Source organism: Delphinus delphis, chromosome 3 (genome assembly GCF_949987515.2).
Source record: "Delphinus delphis chromosome 3, mDelDel1.2, whole genome shotgun sequence".
In the NCBI taxonomy this organism is placed as follows: domain Eukaryota; kingdom Metazoa; phylum Chordata; class Mammalia; order Artiodactyla; family Delphinidae; genus Delphinus; species Delphinus delphis.
In genome coordinates this window covers 167,926,648-167,942,987 of record NC_082685.1, presented here as the reverse complement: position 1 = coordinate 167,942,987, position 16,340 = coordinate 167,926,648, and positions in this window count along the sequence as shown.

The window sequence follows — 16,340 nt, the reverse complement described above, 5'->3', positions numbered from 1 at the left end:
TGCCATTTGTTACAACATGGATGAACCTGGAGGAATTTATGCTAAGTAAAATAAGTCAATCACAGAAAGACAAATACTGCATGATTCCACTTACATGAGGTACCTAAAATAGTCAAACTCATAGAAGCAAAGAATAAAATGGTGGTTATTAGGGGCTACAAGGAGAAAAAAATGAGGAATTGTTCAATTGATAAACGTTTTAGTTATTCAAGATGAATAGGTCCTAAAGATTTGTTGTACACATAGCATTTGCAGTTAATGATATTGTATTGTGCAGTTAAACATCTGTTAAGAGAGTAGATTTCATGCTAAGTGTTCTTACTACAAGAAAAGGGAGAACTAGGAACACAAGTAAATATTGGCAGGTGAGGGATATGTCTGTTACCTTGATTTGTGTAACATTAACATGGGTGTTTATATATGTCTGAATTTATCAAATTGTCCAGTTTCTATATCAATTATACTTCTTAAAAAGCTGTTATTTATTTATTTTTTGCTTGGAGTTTTAAAATTTCAACCTATAACACTAGTAGAAGCAGAGGGTGATGATGGACATATCAATGGGAGAAGGGTCATCGTAATCAAGTTAAGAGAAGGCTATAATGGATTAAATCAGGCCCTAATGCAATGACTGTTGTTCTTATAAGAAGAGGAAAATTTTGACATCCACACATACACACACATAGAATACCATGTGAAGACTCAGGCTGGAATTATGCTATTGGAGGTAAGGACACCAAGTATCACCAAAGAGAGCCAGCAACCATCAGTTGTGTTACTTTGTGTCACTTTATACAGTAGCCACAAGAAACTCATCCATGGTTCTATCCAACTTCAAGGGGCTTGGATGGACCAATGCATGGAAGAGCTTAGACACTATCTCCAATGTAACCCTTCTGTTGTCCCCTGGGGCTACCCATGTGATTCTGCTATTCTTCCTCTTCCTAGACTGGCTGTGGTTCATCAGAACTTCCCTTCACTTTCATGAGTGCATGTCTGTGCAGCTTGGATGTATGTTCTAGGGTTCAGACCAGTGATAGCAGCAAATGCAGCTCATCCCCATAGAGAGAGAGGAGAGCATCACCAGGGCACCATGGAAACTGCAGAGTCAAATTAAACATGAATCCCAGGCTTATCCTACACTGCACACGTGCACATGCACATACTCATGCACCACTACCAACTGCACCACCGAGTTCAACTGCATAATCATAGGACATGGACATCATGTGGGTTCATAGCCCCTGTGGGCCAGGTTCAGCAAGCATGTCATGGGCTAGTGTCTTGGCCCTAGGGCTACAGCCAACAGGTTGTCTGCAACTTTGGGCTTTGGGTTTGCTGGGTCCACACTATGCCATCCATTGCTGCAGCAAACTGTTTTGAATTGATGATTGGTATAAAGGCTTTTATGACGGCAATTCATGCTTCATCTCTTGCGATAAAATAATTATTAGAGAAATGCACTGTTAACAATTTAACATTTAATAAATAGGAAATATTTTTCAGGAAACTGAAGCCCATTATGGAAATCATAATTTGTGCTTGGTGCCAGGAAAATGTATTCTCAATTTCACTGTACCCTGTGCCCAGCTACGAAACCTGAAACTTCCTCTGCATTACATATTCTCATTAGGATAGATTAACAAATCTAGTGTAAACAGTCCTGCACAGCATGCACCATTTTATATGAAGACACCAAAACATGTCAGCCTTTCTTACAGGGATGGCAGAATCAAAATTGCCCCTCATTTTTATGAGGCAACTATAAATGCTGAAATAGAGATCATCATACATTTAGAATGATCCTGCCTGTGTACCTCCCCCGCCAATTTATGCATTCTGCAGTCCCTGGTGCAGCAAGCCTCTTATCTTCTTCTGAACTTTTCAGAAAATACCAGTATTTGAATCTTGAAATTAAATTGCATGTAAGCAATACCACAAAGATCTTTTCTAGTGCACTTATGACTTTCATTTATGATAATCTGTGCCTCTCTATCATCTATTCTGGAATTCAGACTTAATAAGACATCGTACTTCAACAGTACAAAGGCAGCAGCCTCATTCATCTCATAGTTAAAGCAGTAATAAAAAGACATCAGGTGACACAAATACCAATAATTCAATATATTCGAATTAGAGGTGAGGAATGAGTCAGCTGTTTATTTTGCTGATTAAAGAAAGAGCTTTTTCCTACATCCAAGTCAGACTGGTATTCAGATACCAGATCATCAGTGGGGGGAAAAAGTGAATTAAATGTTTAAATGTATCACTGCACCTCCAATGAAATTCTCAGATCAAGTCACAGACACTCTATATTAATAAAAGATCTAAAGCTGATGGAATTTTCGTGCCTATCTTCCAGAGCATATTTGGAGAAATGAAAGAAAAAATATCAAAAGCAATGATTCCCTATAAAGTAAATAGTTATTTTACATTTCTTCACAGTTTAGAGATAAAGGGGGTAGAGTGATAGATAATGGAGGAAGTTTAATTTGTTTAATTCTATACACACAGCATTTCTGTACCTTGATATTATAGTGGAAATGCCACTTCATATGTTGAATTCCCTTAAAAATGTGAAATTGAGGACTAGGTGTTTTGTACATTCTTGTTAATGTCTACATGAGTTAAACCAATCCATACACTACTTCCTACCATGGTTGAGACTGTGAAATAGTCCCCAGGGGGTTGCAAAAGGCAACAATAGAAAGTAAGCAGTAAACTAAGCATGGGAATAGGAGGGGTCTGGGCCAAAGGGATGGACCAGCTGGGGGAGGCTGAGATAAGATCTGTCACTTCTTGGTTTAAGGAAGACCTTGAATTTGGCTTTGCCTCCTTGAATTTGTCCATGTATCTACCACCACCTTCCTGTCTTGCCCATACTCTAAGTTGAAAGTATGACTCTAAGCAAATGTGTGCAGAGGGCACTTCGTCTTGTTCATGTTGACCAAAACTGAGTTTTTAATCCAGGACTCAGGATGGAGATCTGTTCTCCTCACCAATGAGAAGTGGCTGAGGAAGCCTGGGGAAGGGTCTCTAACCCTACTGCCAAAAGTCTATCTGAGTAGTGTGTATTAGGGAGCAACACAGTTCTGTGTGACTACAAAAGCAGGACAGCCACTGACAAAAGGAAATATAGGGAAGGAAGTTTCAGCTGACCACAAAGAAAGTGCTGTCTTGCACTTAGAGCTGCTGCAAATACTGTGGGCTTTGGAGGGAGGGATTGGGTTCTCTGGCACCGGGAGAGTGATAGAGTTTCCATGTTTGGTGTGACGTTTCAAGATCTATGTTCCAGGGGGAGAACTTCTGCATACTGATAAGCACCATGGGGGTGGCTAGGAATTCCAGGATGTCTTGAATCAGACACTGGCTTATGAAGTTGTACCAAGAAATGGAGCAGGAATACCCACAGGTAATGCATGGTGTCTCCTAGGTGAAAGAGAGAGAGAGATTTGACCTCAACATTTGGCTCTATCCCCATTTGTGTCACAACCACACAGACTTCTAATAGCTAAAGCAGGCCCTTCTGGAGGATGGGCAGTGAAATCTGCCTGGTGGCTTAAAGGACGCTGGATGGCTGAGCTGGAATCCCCCCGAGCTGATTTAGATGGAATGGAAACTACAGGGAGGCATGGAAAGAACACCAGCCTTGGAGTTAGCCAGACCAGAGTTGGGATCCCCACGCTAGTTACGCTCATCAGATGGGAGGCCTTAGGAAAGTCACTCAACCTCTCTGAGCCTCCATCCCTCATTTATAAGGGTGAAGATGACACCTCCCCATGGAGCTGTTATAAATATTAAACATCCCTGGCACAGAGAGGCACTCAGTAAATCACAGCCATTAACTGAGAATGCTGTACATTGGAGGTAATTGAAATCTTTGCCCAGAGAAAGCTTCCCTAACACTTTGTAGGTGTCACTTGGTTTGACGTCAGCCTCTCAGGCCAATCACAGGAGAAACCACTCACCACCCACAGTGAGAAGACTCCCCAGAGATGACGTGGATTTCACAATAATCTTTCTTCAAAGCCCTGCTGACCAGCCGTACCCAAGAACACTTGAAAACTCTGCGGTGATCCAGCCAGAGCACTCAACCAACATTCTAACTTTTCCACCAACTTCAGAAAAAGATTAAAAAAAAAAAAATCCAGCTGCCCAATTCAGTCCTCACCTGTGTGTACATCCATCTTATACAATTAGTCAAAGCCTTGGTCAGCTCTATGCAAAGAGTCACAAATACGCATCTATATGCGATTCAAGGGGACGCTTCTCCAGTAATCTTGAAGCATCCATTATAACTTTGCTCAATTACATACCTTTTCCCTTGTGTACATTTTTTAATTAATAAACTTTATTGTCGAGAGCAGTTCTAAGTTCACTGCAAAATTGTGTGAAAAGTGCAGAGAGTTCGCATACACCCCTGCCTCTGCATGTGCATAACCTCCTCACTATCAACATCCCCCACTGGAGTGGTGTATTTGTGACAGCGATGGACCTACGATGACTCATCATTATCACCCAGAGTCATGCTGTACCTTCCACGGGGTTGGACAAATGTGTAATGACGTGTATCCACCATTACAGTGTTATACAGAGTAGTGTCACTGCCCTAAAAATCCTCTGTGCTCTGCCTAGTCATCCCTCTCCACTCCTAACATCTGGCAACAACTGACCCTTTCACTGTCTCCATAGTTCTGCCTTTTCCAGGATGTCATATAGGTGGAATTGTAGAGTATGTAGCTTTTTCAGATTGACTTCTTTTACATAGTAATATGCATTTAAGGTTCCTCTGTGTCTTTTTATGACTTAATAGCTCATTTGCTTTTCACACTGAATAATATTCTGTTGTCTGAATATGTTACAGTTTATTTACCCATTCACCTACTGAAGAGCATCTTCGTTGCTTCCAGCTTTTGGCAATTATGAATAAAATTGTTATAAACATTTGTTTGCATGTTTTTGTGTGGACATAAACTCGCAGCTTCTTTGGGTGTATACCAAAGACCTCGACTGCTGGAATGTATGGTAAGAGTGTGTTTTTTAAGAAACTGCCAAGCTGCCTTTCAAAGTGGCAGCACCACTTTGCATTCCCACCAACAATAAATGAGAGTTCCTGTTGCTCCACATCCTTGTCAGCACTTGGTGGTATCAGTGTTCTGGATTGGGCCATTTTAATAGGTGTGTAATGATTTCTCAATGTTGTTTCAGTTTACATTTCCCTGTTGATATATGATGTGGAGCATCTTTTCACATGTTTATTACCCATCTGTATTTCTTTTATGGTGAGGTGTCTATTTAGGTCTTTTGCCCATTTTTAAGTCAGTCTGCCCATTTCCTTGTTGTTGAATTTTAAGCACTCTTTGTATATTTTGGATGGTCTTTTATCAGATAGGTCTTTCACAAATATTTTCTTCCAGTGTATGGCTTATCTTCCCTTTTTTATGAAAGTTTCTTTTGTAGAAAGGAGGTTTTAAACTTCATCAGCCCTCCCCTTCAAGCAATACTGACCCATTAGAAATTTTTGAATATGGTTTTGGTTTTTCATCTCCTATAACATTGAGCAACTGGGGGTTTTGACTATGACATTCACTGTCGAAGATGCTCCTTCCCCTTATAGCCAGAGACGCTCATGGAGATGCCACCAAGATTGGCAATGTCTCCCTGTGACCTGCAGATACACGTTAATAAAGGCTGCCTGCAGATGCCCTGCTGAGACCCAGCCCACATTCATCTGGATTTGGAGGGCCTCATGTGCTGATGGGAATGAGGCCTCCAGCTGTTAGACCACATCAGATGGAGAGAAAGAATTGTAGCGTGTCACTACCAGTGCAGAAACTAGGTGATTATGCCTGTCCTCTAAATGACAGCATTGATTAAATAGTAATTAATTCCTCAACAGGCTGAATTAAATAATCTAGTGAGCTTCAGGTAATGCAATTACAATAGTTATTTAACACTTAATGAAACACTCTTGTAAGTACCAGTATGAAAAGTCTTCCCTCTATCTTGAAGAAGCCCCATTATTATGGAATGACTTTCCTACCAGGACCTAAGGATCCAGTTGGCAATCTATGGTAACCTTATGGGACAAAATAATTAGGTTAAAAGGTGCCCAGTTTCTCATCCTCTAGCTGAGACTGGCCATGCCCCCCAGCAGTGGGTCCAACCAGCACTTGAATTTGCCTGTGGCTGGTGTCCAGTTTTCCCTTCTGCAACTATCTGAAGAATCGGTACCAGCAGTGCCTCTGAAGATGTCTTCTTCATAGATAGCATCTGTCCTCAGATTTCTTCATCCTGAAATGTCCTCACAGGAAGGTAAAAACATGTTCATAAGACCAGGTGTGTCCATACTATTCAGAAAATTATTAATTTATATGTTGACTGGAACTCAGTTGTTTAATCACATTCCCTTGTGACCCAGTGTTATTAAACAAATGGATTGGGCAAGGCAATATTACGGTAATATCACCTGTTAATAAAAATAATCCTATATTCTTTCTACGTCCATGGAAGATTTGATGTTAATGACATCAAAATGCAACAGCTGAGGAGTGTTGGCACTTCCTGGGTAATTTTTTGAGAGTTTGGTACTTTTGCTTCTGGGTTTTAGCCTTAAGATAAACAAGCTTCCCTTCACCACCCCCAGCGCAAAGTTATGCTGACCGGGAATAATAAAACTCATTGACAATGCAGTTTTTAACCTCCTGGTCTTATCATGAATATTTACTATTTGGTTGGGAGCTGGCACAGGGCAGCTGCCTCTCGCTTCTCTCCCTGCTGCCGGAATCCATTGTTAGGAGAGTGTTGCCATGGCAACAGAGGGCCACCGAAGGCAAAGAAACTGACAGTCACCCAGACAAAGCGTGAATCTGTGGGCTAATTAAAAGGTTCTGTGCTCAGGGTCACCTTGTAAATGAGAAATGTTTGTCAGAAACTCGTGCTCACAAAGGGCTCTGCAGAGAAGCCCTAGGAGCTCCCGGCCATGCCTCAATGCCGGTTGTTTCCAAAGTTCAGTCCACCGTTCCCTGGGTGAGGAGCTCACAGGTAATCCTAATTCATTGGCTGGGCCAGATTAGGAAATGATTGGGATCTATTTTTTGCCAATAGGTGCATAAAACATCAAACCAGAGTGATTGATTAAAAGCAGGCTGCTTTCCTCAGATCCTGATTTAGATCTGATGTTATTTGTAATTAAAATTGGTTTCAAAAGCTTATGAGCTGAAGGTGGTATGTGGGGACCGTGGGCAATTTAAGCCTTGCTTTCAGGGTCTGGAAATATGGTAGACTACCATCAGTCTAATCAAGGCTGGAACAAGCTCTCTCCTTGGACCTTGATTAGCAGGTGCTCCTTCAGTGGGTTCTTGGGACAAGCTGACTCTGAGCATCTCTAAGATACCAAATAGCTTCAAGAATATGGAGTCAGGATCTTGCCCCAGAACAACCCATAGCTGCTCATTGACACTTCAGATCTCCCTTATCCAGCTCCCACAGACCTCTGCAGCCATACCTCACACTGTGTCGCATAAGGGCAGTCATTTCCAGATAAATAGCTTCACTACAAACACAGAAGAGACTGGGTTCCTACTCTGACCCTTTAGAGATCAGTGGATGCTAAGTAGGAACAGAGAGTGAAATTCCCAGAGAAACCAAGGAAGCCACAAGGAGGGGCCAGAATTTTACACAAGAGCCCAAAACCTAGAAAGAAAAATCCCACAGTCAGACTCTGAAGATCAAAACCTTCACTGAAACATGATGGGGTCCCTGAAAGACTGAAGCCATGAACTCCTGACCTACCCACCTCTGTTAGCATCCTAGTCTTATAACCTCCCTTCAGACACTGGGCAAAGTAGTCCCAACATCTCAAGTCATCCAGGAAGTATTTTGTGGAGCTTGAGATCCCCAAAGATGGCCTCATCCACTTCCTCCTCTTCTTCCAAATGGCCAAGGCTCCTTTCTGACAGACAGAAAAGACTGTAAGTTGGTTCTGGATTCAGACTTGTGTGTCCAACCCGGCTCACCCCTGGTTTCCGTGTGACCTGGAGTGAGTTGCCTCATGTGTCTGCTCCCCTTTTTCATCAGACTATGAAGGGGCAACAACAGTACTTCCTTCCCAAAGTTACTGTGATAATTAAATAATGGAATCTTTGTAAATGTTTAGAAAGATGCCTGGAGTATAGTAAGCCCTCGGTAAACATCAGTATGTGTCATGGGTTGAGTTGTGTCTCCCAATAAGATACATTGGAGACTCAACCCCCAGTAACTCAGAATGTGACCTTATTTGGAAATAGGGTCTTTATGGAGTAGTCAAGTTAAGATGAAGTCGTTAGGGTGGGCCTCAAACCAATATGACAGGTGTCCTATTAAAAAGAGGAAATATGGACACAGGGGCAGACACATATAGAGGGGAGGGGATGTGAAGACACAGGGAGAGCACCACGTGAAGATAGAGGAGTGAAGGGATGCACCTACAAGCCAAGGAAGGCCAAAGATTGTCAGCAAACCACCAGAAGCTGAGAGCAGGCGAGCAAGATTCCCCAACAGGTTTCCAAAGGTCATGTCACGCTGGCACCTTGATTTTAAACTTCTAGCCTCCAGAGCTATGAGACGATACGTTTCCGTCGTTGAAGCCACCCAGTTTGTGGTACTTTGCAGTGAAAGCATTAGGAACTAATACAGCACGTTCATTAGAGTACATGTAAATAAGCTCTAATCCAAGAAAACCAAAAATGCAGGACCTTTATTTTTTTTCTTTTTTTTTTCTAATTTTTATTTTTACTGGAGTAGAGTTGATTTACAATGTTGTGCTAGTTTCAGGTGTACAGAAAAGTGATTTAGTTATACATATATGTATATCTATTCTTTTTCAAATTATTTTCCCATACAGGTTATTACAGAGTATTGAGTAGAGTTCCCTGTGCTATACAGTAGGACCTTGTTGATTATCTGTTTTATATATAGCAGTGTGTATATGTCAGTCCCAACCTCCTAATTTATCCCTCCATACCCCCCTTTCCCCTTTGGTAACCATAAATTTGTTTTTTAAGTCTATGAGTCTGTTTCTGTTTTGTAAATAAGTTCTTTCATATCACTTTTTAGGTTCCACATATAAGCGATATCATATGGTGTTTGTCTTTCTCTGTCTGCTTTACTTCACTTACTATGATCATCTCTAGATCCATCCAGAAAATGCAGTACCTTTAAAAAGAAGTTTCTCATCAACCTGTCAGGTGGTGTTCAGTCCTGGGCAGGTAGAACCCCTCTGCTCCATGAGCTCATGCAGGAACCCTGGTTCTTTCTGTCTTGTTGCTCCACCACCTGCATCCCACTCAGTGGGAAGGGGCAGGAGAGAGTCTGGGGCACATAATGTTGGGGCTTCAGAGCTCAGGACATGACCTGGAGGTGAGGCATCACCCACTTCCCATCAGCACGGGCTGAGTCACGTGGCCACACCTGCCTACATGGGTGGGGGAAGGAGATGGAGCCACGAGAGCTCCTTGTTGAGATTTTTTTTTAAATAAATTTATTTATTTTATTTATTTATTTTTGGCTGCGTTGGGTCTTTGTTGCTGCGTGCGGGCTTTCTCTAGTTACAGCAAGTGGGGGCTACTCTTTGTTGTGGTGCACGGGCTTCTCATGGTGGTAGCTTCTCTTGTTGTGGAGCATGGGCTCTAGGCACGTGGGCTTCAGTAGTTGTGGACTGCAGGCTCTAGAGCGCAGGCTCAGTAGTTATGGCGCATGGGCTTAGTGGCTCCACGGCATGTGGGATCTTCCCGGACCGGGGTTCGAATCCATGTCCCCTGCATTGGCAGGCGGATTCTTAACTACTGTGCCACCAGGGAAGCCCCCTTGTTGAGATTTATTATTATTATTATCACTATTATTATTCAGTGAATGGGAAACCCCATACTACATTTGATGAGAAAACAGTGTAGGGAATTTGTCCATGTCAAAACCGAGAGCGTAGGCATATACCACGTAATGGTTAAAGTTTGACAGAATTAGCCCCTTTAGAGGAAAGACCCTCCCCAAAATAGCTGGGCAGGATCTCCCAAGAGACAGTCACAGGGGATGCTCCCAACTGAGCAGGATTATAGCTTCCCTGAATTTCAGGGCTCTCTGTGAGAGAATTGGGCCTCCCAGTGACCAGTTTAATTGCTCTCTGCAGCTAAATTGTCATTTCTTTAGCTGCAACAAGGTTTGGGTCATCTATCTGTCTGGTGGTTTTATTAGTATCTATTTTTACTCATAACTAAGAGATAAATAGGCAAGGGTTTCATGCTTAATGTAAACCTCTTTGTTAAAAAGGCTCATTCATCACTAACTGCCTTAGAAATTATAGCCAACCCATGCACCTTCTGAAATAATCTGAGGCATTAAGGTGCAACTGTTTATCAATTAATTTAAACTCCAGTGAGAGTTTTGCAGACACAGGCACTTTAGGATTTCGTCTAATGGACTGAATTTAGACTACTCTACAAATGAATTCCGAGATCAGGGTTATGTACATTCAGAAGCTGAGACTTTGTAAAGTTTTTCTTGGAGGAATGAAAGAACATATTACAATCTGAATTCCTTATGTGTTTCCCAGAAGAAATCAGCAGTCAGTTTCTTCTCCTGTAAAATTAATCCAGAAAGTAAATGAACATAATATAAGAAGTAATTCTGTTGAGGCACACAGGTATTTTAATGCCAACAATATCCAACAAAGTTTTGGCCCTGTTATTCTGAACCCCTTTGAAAAAGATGTCAAATCTTATCAGACTGAATTTGAAAGGGACCATAAAGGATTTCCAGGAATCTCTTGTGAGGATCAAAATGAAGGTTTATAGCAATAGAAATAAATTTGATTTCTAAAGTGACTTTTGATAACATTGTGTTAATAATCTTGAGGGAAAATCTTCTCAGGATGAGTATTAGGTTGTGGGGTATTCAATCAGTGAAGTAATGTTGAAGTAGGGAATGTGCAAATTAAAGATAGCATCATTTGTCTTAAATTGATAAGAGACAAGACCACAGGAACAGTCTCCAAAATATACGGCAGAAAATCAAGCCGGATTTAATTTGATGAATGTCACCCAGCCTCATGGTGATGTAAATACCTTATTCCCAAGATTCTATAGGTGAATTTGTAGCCAAAGAAAAGAGGTAGATGGTTCTACAGAAGGAGGATGGGGCGGGGAAAATGTGAAATGCCTGAATTCATTCTCCTCAAAATGGTAAGAAATAGTGACATGGAAATAGGGTTTAGGTCAAGACTGGAAACTGGCAGAAATACTGGATCTAATCTGAATTTGTATATAACAACCCTCAGCCCAGAAGCTGCCCAAGGCCTTGGACACCCAGGCCAAGAGCAGGGCTAGTGACGAAACCTCCCCCCCTCAGTGGCCTTGGGCTGCTGGACAGCCACACGGCAGACCCAGAGACAGAGGGAGCGGGCTTCACCCAGAGGCGATCAGAGACCAGCCAGCCCAGAGACGCGCAGCTGCAGTCTCCTCAGGCCCTGGAGGGTCTGCCTCCTGCACTCCAGTTCTGCCCAAGTCGAAGGCAACACCTCAGAGCAGATAAAGGTGACTCCAGAAACTATGATCCCAAGTTTTGGCACCTTCTTCTTCCTTCGGTTGTCCCTCTGTGTCCTCAGCTGCCTCAAATCTCAATCCTTCATCTTCAGCAGCAGACTCCATGTCAAACATGATGCACCCCTCCCCAAACCTGCTGCCCCTCCAGCCTCCCCTACCTTTGTGCATTGGAGCATCATAGTCCTAGTTGCTCAGACAAAATATCTAAGAATCATTCCTGACTTCTATCTTTTTCTCACACATCCCACATCCAACACTTCAGCAAATGCTATTGACTCCACCTGCAGAACATAACCGAAAGCTGTCCTCTTCTCACAGTCACTACCCTTGCCAGGAGTCCCAACCCACAACAACTCTCACTTGGATTATCAAAATAGCATCCTATCCAGTCTCTCTGCTTCTCCTGGCATCCCTCCAACCGGCTCACCTCATAGCAGTCAGAGTAATCTTTAAGAAACACAAATTAGATCATGTCAATTTCCTCCTCAGACCCCCATTCACAGAAGTTCTGGGTCTGATGGAGCTGGTAACTAAAAAATTAATATGGTGACAGTAGTGTGATTCAGACTCTGTATGCTTGCCAGTGGTATCCCCCAAAGACCCCCAACTGTACCTTCCAGGTACAGACCTCCCCACAGAGCTCCAGACCCTCATATCGGAGGGCTTGCTTATTATCTTCATCAGCTGTTTGAGCACGATCTCCAGCTCAACACACCAGACACTGAATTCATCATCTCCGCCCACACACTTCCCATCACAAACCTGGTCCCAAATGGTCTGCTCCTCAATGAATGGCACCAGCTGCACACGTCACAGCCTCAGTGTGATCCCTAGCATCTGCCTCTTCTCCCCGAGTGTCGACTAGGCAACAACTCCTGCCTGTCTCACCTCCTAAGTATCTCTTAAATCAGCCCACTTCTCGCTATTGCCACCCACCCCCAGTGGTCAGTGAGAGCCTTACCTGTCACCTAATTGGTCTTCCTGAGTCCACTGTGGCCTCCCAGGCTGATCTATTTCCAGACAAGTGGCCCTTCCCCTCTTCCCTTGGGAATCCCAGTTCTGTGCTGCACATCCTCAACTCAGTGCCTTCTGTCTCTTCAAAGAATGTCTCTAATACATTTTTCAATGTGATGATTTGATTAATGACTGACGACTCAACAAAGCGTGAGCTCCAAGATGGCAGGGACAAATCCGTATTTGCCCGTCATTGTATCCAAGAGCCCAGAGCAGTGTCTCTCGCATTGACCTATTTTTGAGTGAATTTAAACTTGATGGCAACATATTTTCATGGAGAATCAAAAGTCTGAATCCAAGCACTCCTGCAGACTCTGGGGGAGTGTGGTAGTATGGTAAGGTAGTGTGGTAGTGTGGTAGGGTAGTGTGATAGGGTAGTGTGGTAGGGTAGTGTGGTAGGGTAGTGTGATAGGGTAGTGTGGTAGGGTAGTGTGGTAGTGTGGTAGGGTAGTGTGGTAGGGTAGTGTGGTAGGGTAGTGTGGTAGTGTGGTAGGGTAGTGTGATAGGGTAGTGTGGTAGGGTAGTGTGGTAGTGTGATAGGGCAGTGTGGTAGGGTAGTGTGATAAGGTAGTGTGGTAGGGCAGTGTGGTAGGGTAGTGTGGTAGTGTGGTAGGGTAGTGTGGTAGGGTAGTGTGGTAGGGTAGTGTGATAGGGTAGTGTGGTAGGGCAGTGTGGTAGGGTAGTGTGGTAGTGTGGTAGGGTAGTGTGGTAGGGTAGTGTGGTAGGGTAGTGTGGTAGTGTGGTAGGGTAGTGTGGTAGTGTGGTAGGGTAGTGTGATAGGGGAGTATGGTAGGGTAGTGTGGTAGTGTGGTAGTGTGGTAGTGTGGTAGGGTAGTGTGGTAGTGTGGTAGGGTAGTGTGGTAGGGCAGTGTGGTAGGGTAGTGTGGTAGGGCAGTGTGGTAGGGTAGTGTGGTAGGGTAGTGTGATAGGGCAGTGTGGTAGGGTAGTGTGGTAGTGTGGTAGGGTAGTGTGGTAGGGCAGTGTGGTAGGGTAGTGTGGTAGTGTGGTAGGGTAGATGTTCAGCTGCAAGTAAACCTTCTCTTTACGAGCAGGAGCTTTGGGTTCTGACATCAATAGCATCTGACAAAATCCCCTGCTACGCTTATGTAGATGGCCAGAGTCAATTAAAATAATAGTATGAAAATTATTACTAATATTATTTCGGAACTTCAGAGTGTCCAGGGCATTTTACACACATTCCCAAATACTGCAAAGACATCTGAGGGAAATCTCAGACAGCAAGCAGAGTCGATACAGCTCTATTCCCTAACCTATTTGCAGTCTTGGTTGGACAAGTAGTGGGAATAGCCCAAGGAATGCACCGAGTTGACACGTACTCATCACACCCCCTCAGACAAGCAGAGAGTGAACTGAAAGAGCTACCCTCCAAAGATGGATTAGAACAGGTCCAGAGAACGACAAAACTTCTTGACACATTCTCACCTGCCTTTTCAAGCCCTTGTGTTCTGTATTATCCCAGATGTCACTTTCAGGACCCTCCTTACATCCTTGTGTGACTCCTGATCACCGCCCCTTATAAACAGCCCCTGGGTAGAACATACATTACAGATGCATGTGCTTCATGTCTGTGAGGGGGCAACACCCCTAGGGATCATCCTTCTCCAAGCAACACGTAACGTGATGTGCGTGGGAAATGACTCTCTGTATCCTGAACAGCCCTCACACACACACTGAGACATAAACAGGAGGCCTGACAGTGAGCATCCCCAGCAAGGCTGGGCATGGTCCACATCCCACCTGAAAGCTCCCCTCCTCACAAGAGAGCTGTCTGTCTTACTGTCTCATAGAAAAGAGGAAAGAGCTCTGAAATGCATCCTGCGTGTCTGATTTTAGACTTAGCGGGCTACAAGTTAGCCTTGCTGAAATCCAAATTGCATCTGCTTGTCTCATCATTTTTATTTGAGCTGTTTTATTTTGTCTCTTTTTTGATCCCCAGTGAAACAGTGTTGGTTTCATGTAGCAGATGCTCAAGGTTTCCGTAGGAAATAGTCTTACATATGCACACACACACATCAGACACACACTCTGTAGTTACGGAATATAATACAAATCTAACCCTGCCTTGTAAAATACTCAAGACATTGCTCTACTTAGAGAAAGGTCAAAAGCAGCAAAGAGTGAAGGGGAGTCTGGGCAGGGAACGTCTTTGTCAGCAGATTCCAAGTTACTCCCCCACAGACTCACGATCAAGGATTCTTAATCTCCAGGGTGTCTCTGAATTGCTTGGAGAGCTTGTTAAAAATTTAGATTCCTGGCTCCCACCCCAGGAGGTCTTGATTTAGCAGGTCTTGAGCATGGCTGTAAATCTGATTTTCACCAGCAACTTGCTTAATTCAGAACCTGTTTGTCCAAGGAGCAAACTGGGCTGTGACACTGAACCTGTCATTCTCCTCCCCAGAGCCCTTCCATCATCTCTCAAGTAGGGGCTCTGGCCCTGCCCCAGGTGTGTCTCAGGTTCCCCTCACAGGGGCCCTCTCATCTCCTGGCCCTTCAGCTCACTGCCCAAACCCTCTCTCTCTCAAAGCTGCCTCCACCCTCCTGGGAAACTGTGTTGCAATCTGCTCACTGCGTCCCTTATTTGTGGGACATTCTCCAGCCTCTAGAATGGCCTCACCAAATCATTCTCCTGTCACTGCATCACAGCCCTTCCTCAGCCCCACCGTGGTGGCTTGTTCCAGGTACCATGCTGAATCCTATGATTCCTCCTGGGGAATCACCGAGCTAGAAGTGGTCTTGGCGACCCCCGAAGTAGATACAAATAAAATGATAGCATTTAATAACATGCAAAACAAGATTATTTACTGCTGATGGAGACACATATGACATCAAAATATAAAAACATGCCCAGTAATGATAAGTGAGTGGGTGAGTTAGGAAAGTTCATATGACTCAACTGTAATATTTTATACCTTTAAAGGAAAGAAGCAAATATGAAGTGTTAGGATTTGACATAGCTGCATCATAGTTTATGGTGGTGTCATATTGTTCTCTATATTTTTCAAACTGCTTCAAATATTTTTGTAATGAAAAACATTGAAAAGGAATGAAATAAAAGTATAAGGAAGGTACCCCTGAAGAAATTTAGATTCAACTGTACCTTACCTTTCTCTGTTTTTTATTACAGAGCTTTCCTACAGCATGGCAAACAGCCCAGGGAGGGAAGCCCAGAGATTGGAATTCCAGGAAGTATCCCCATAAACCTGATGTCCAGTTCTTTCCTAAGTGAGGATTTTATGGGGGGAGAAGCACCTTTCATACCTAAAGAAGGTTGGAGGCAAGGCAAGGAGATCCAGGGGAAGGGAAGATTGTCCATTATAGCCACCCGTCACGTAAAAAATTGCACTGGGGTGTGAGTGGCCCTCACATATGAAAGAGTGATTCTCTTTTCCCTTGAAAGGATGCCCAAGGAGAAATGATACAGGATGGAAATTGGGTTTGGGAAAACTGGAATTGTATAATGATAATGATGGGAAAACTGGAATTGTGATAATGATAATGATGTATTATAATTTCTCAACACTTTATTCAACCACAAGGTGCTGTGCACGTGGAATACAGAGAAACTAAATTATCATCTTTGTCTTCTAAGGGCTTACAGTCTATCAGAGGAGCTGTAGGTGGACAGATTCAAAGGCACTTGCATTTGTGCATGGGAGGGTAGTGATGATGGCCTTACGCCTGCCTTGGTCACTCATTTCCCCACTGTGTCCCTTAGAGCTGGGACACCTT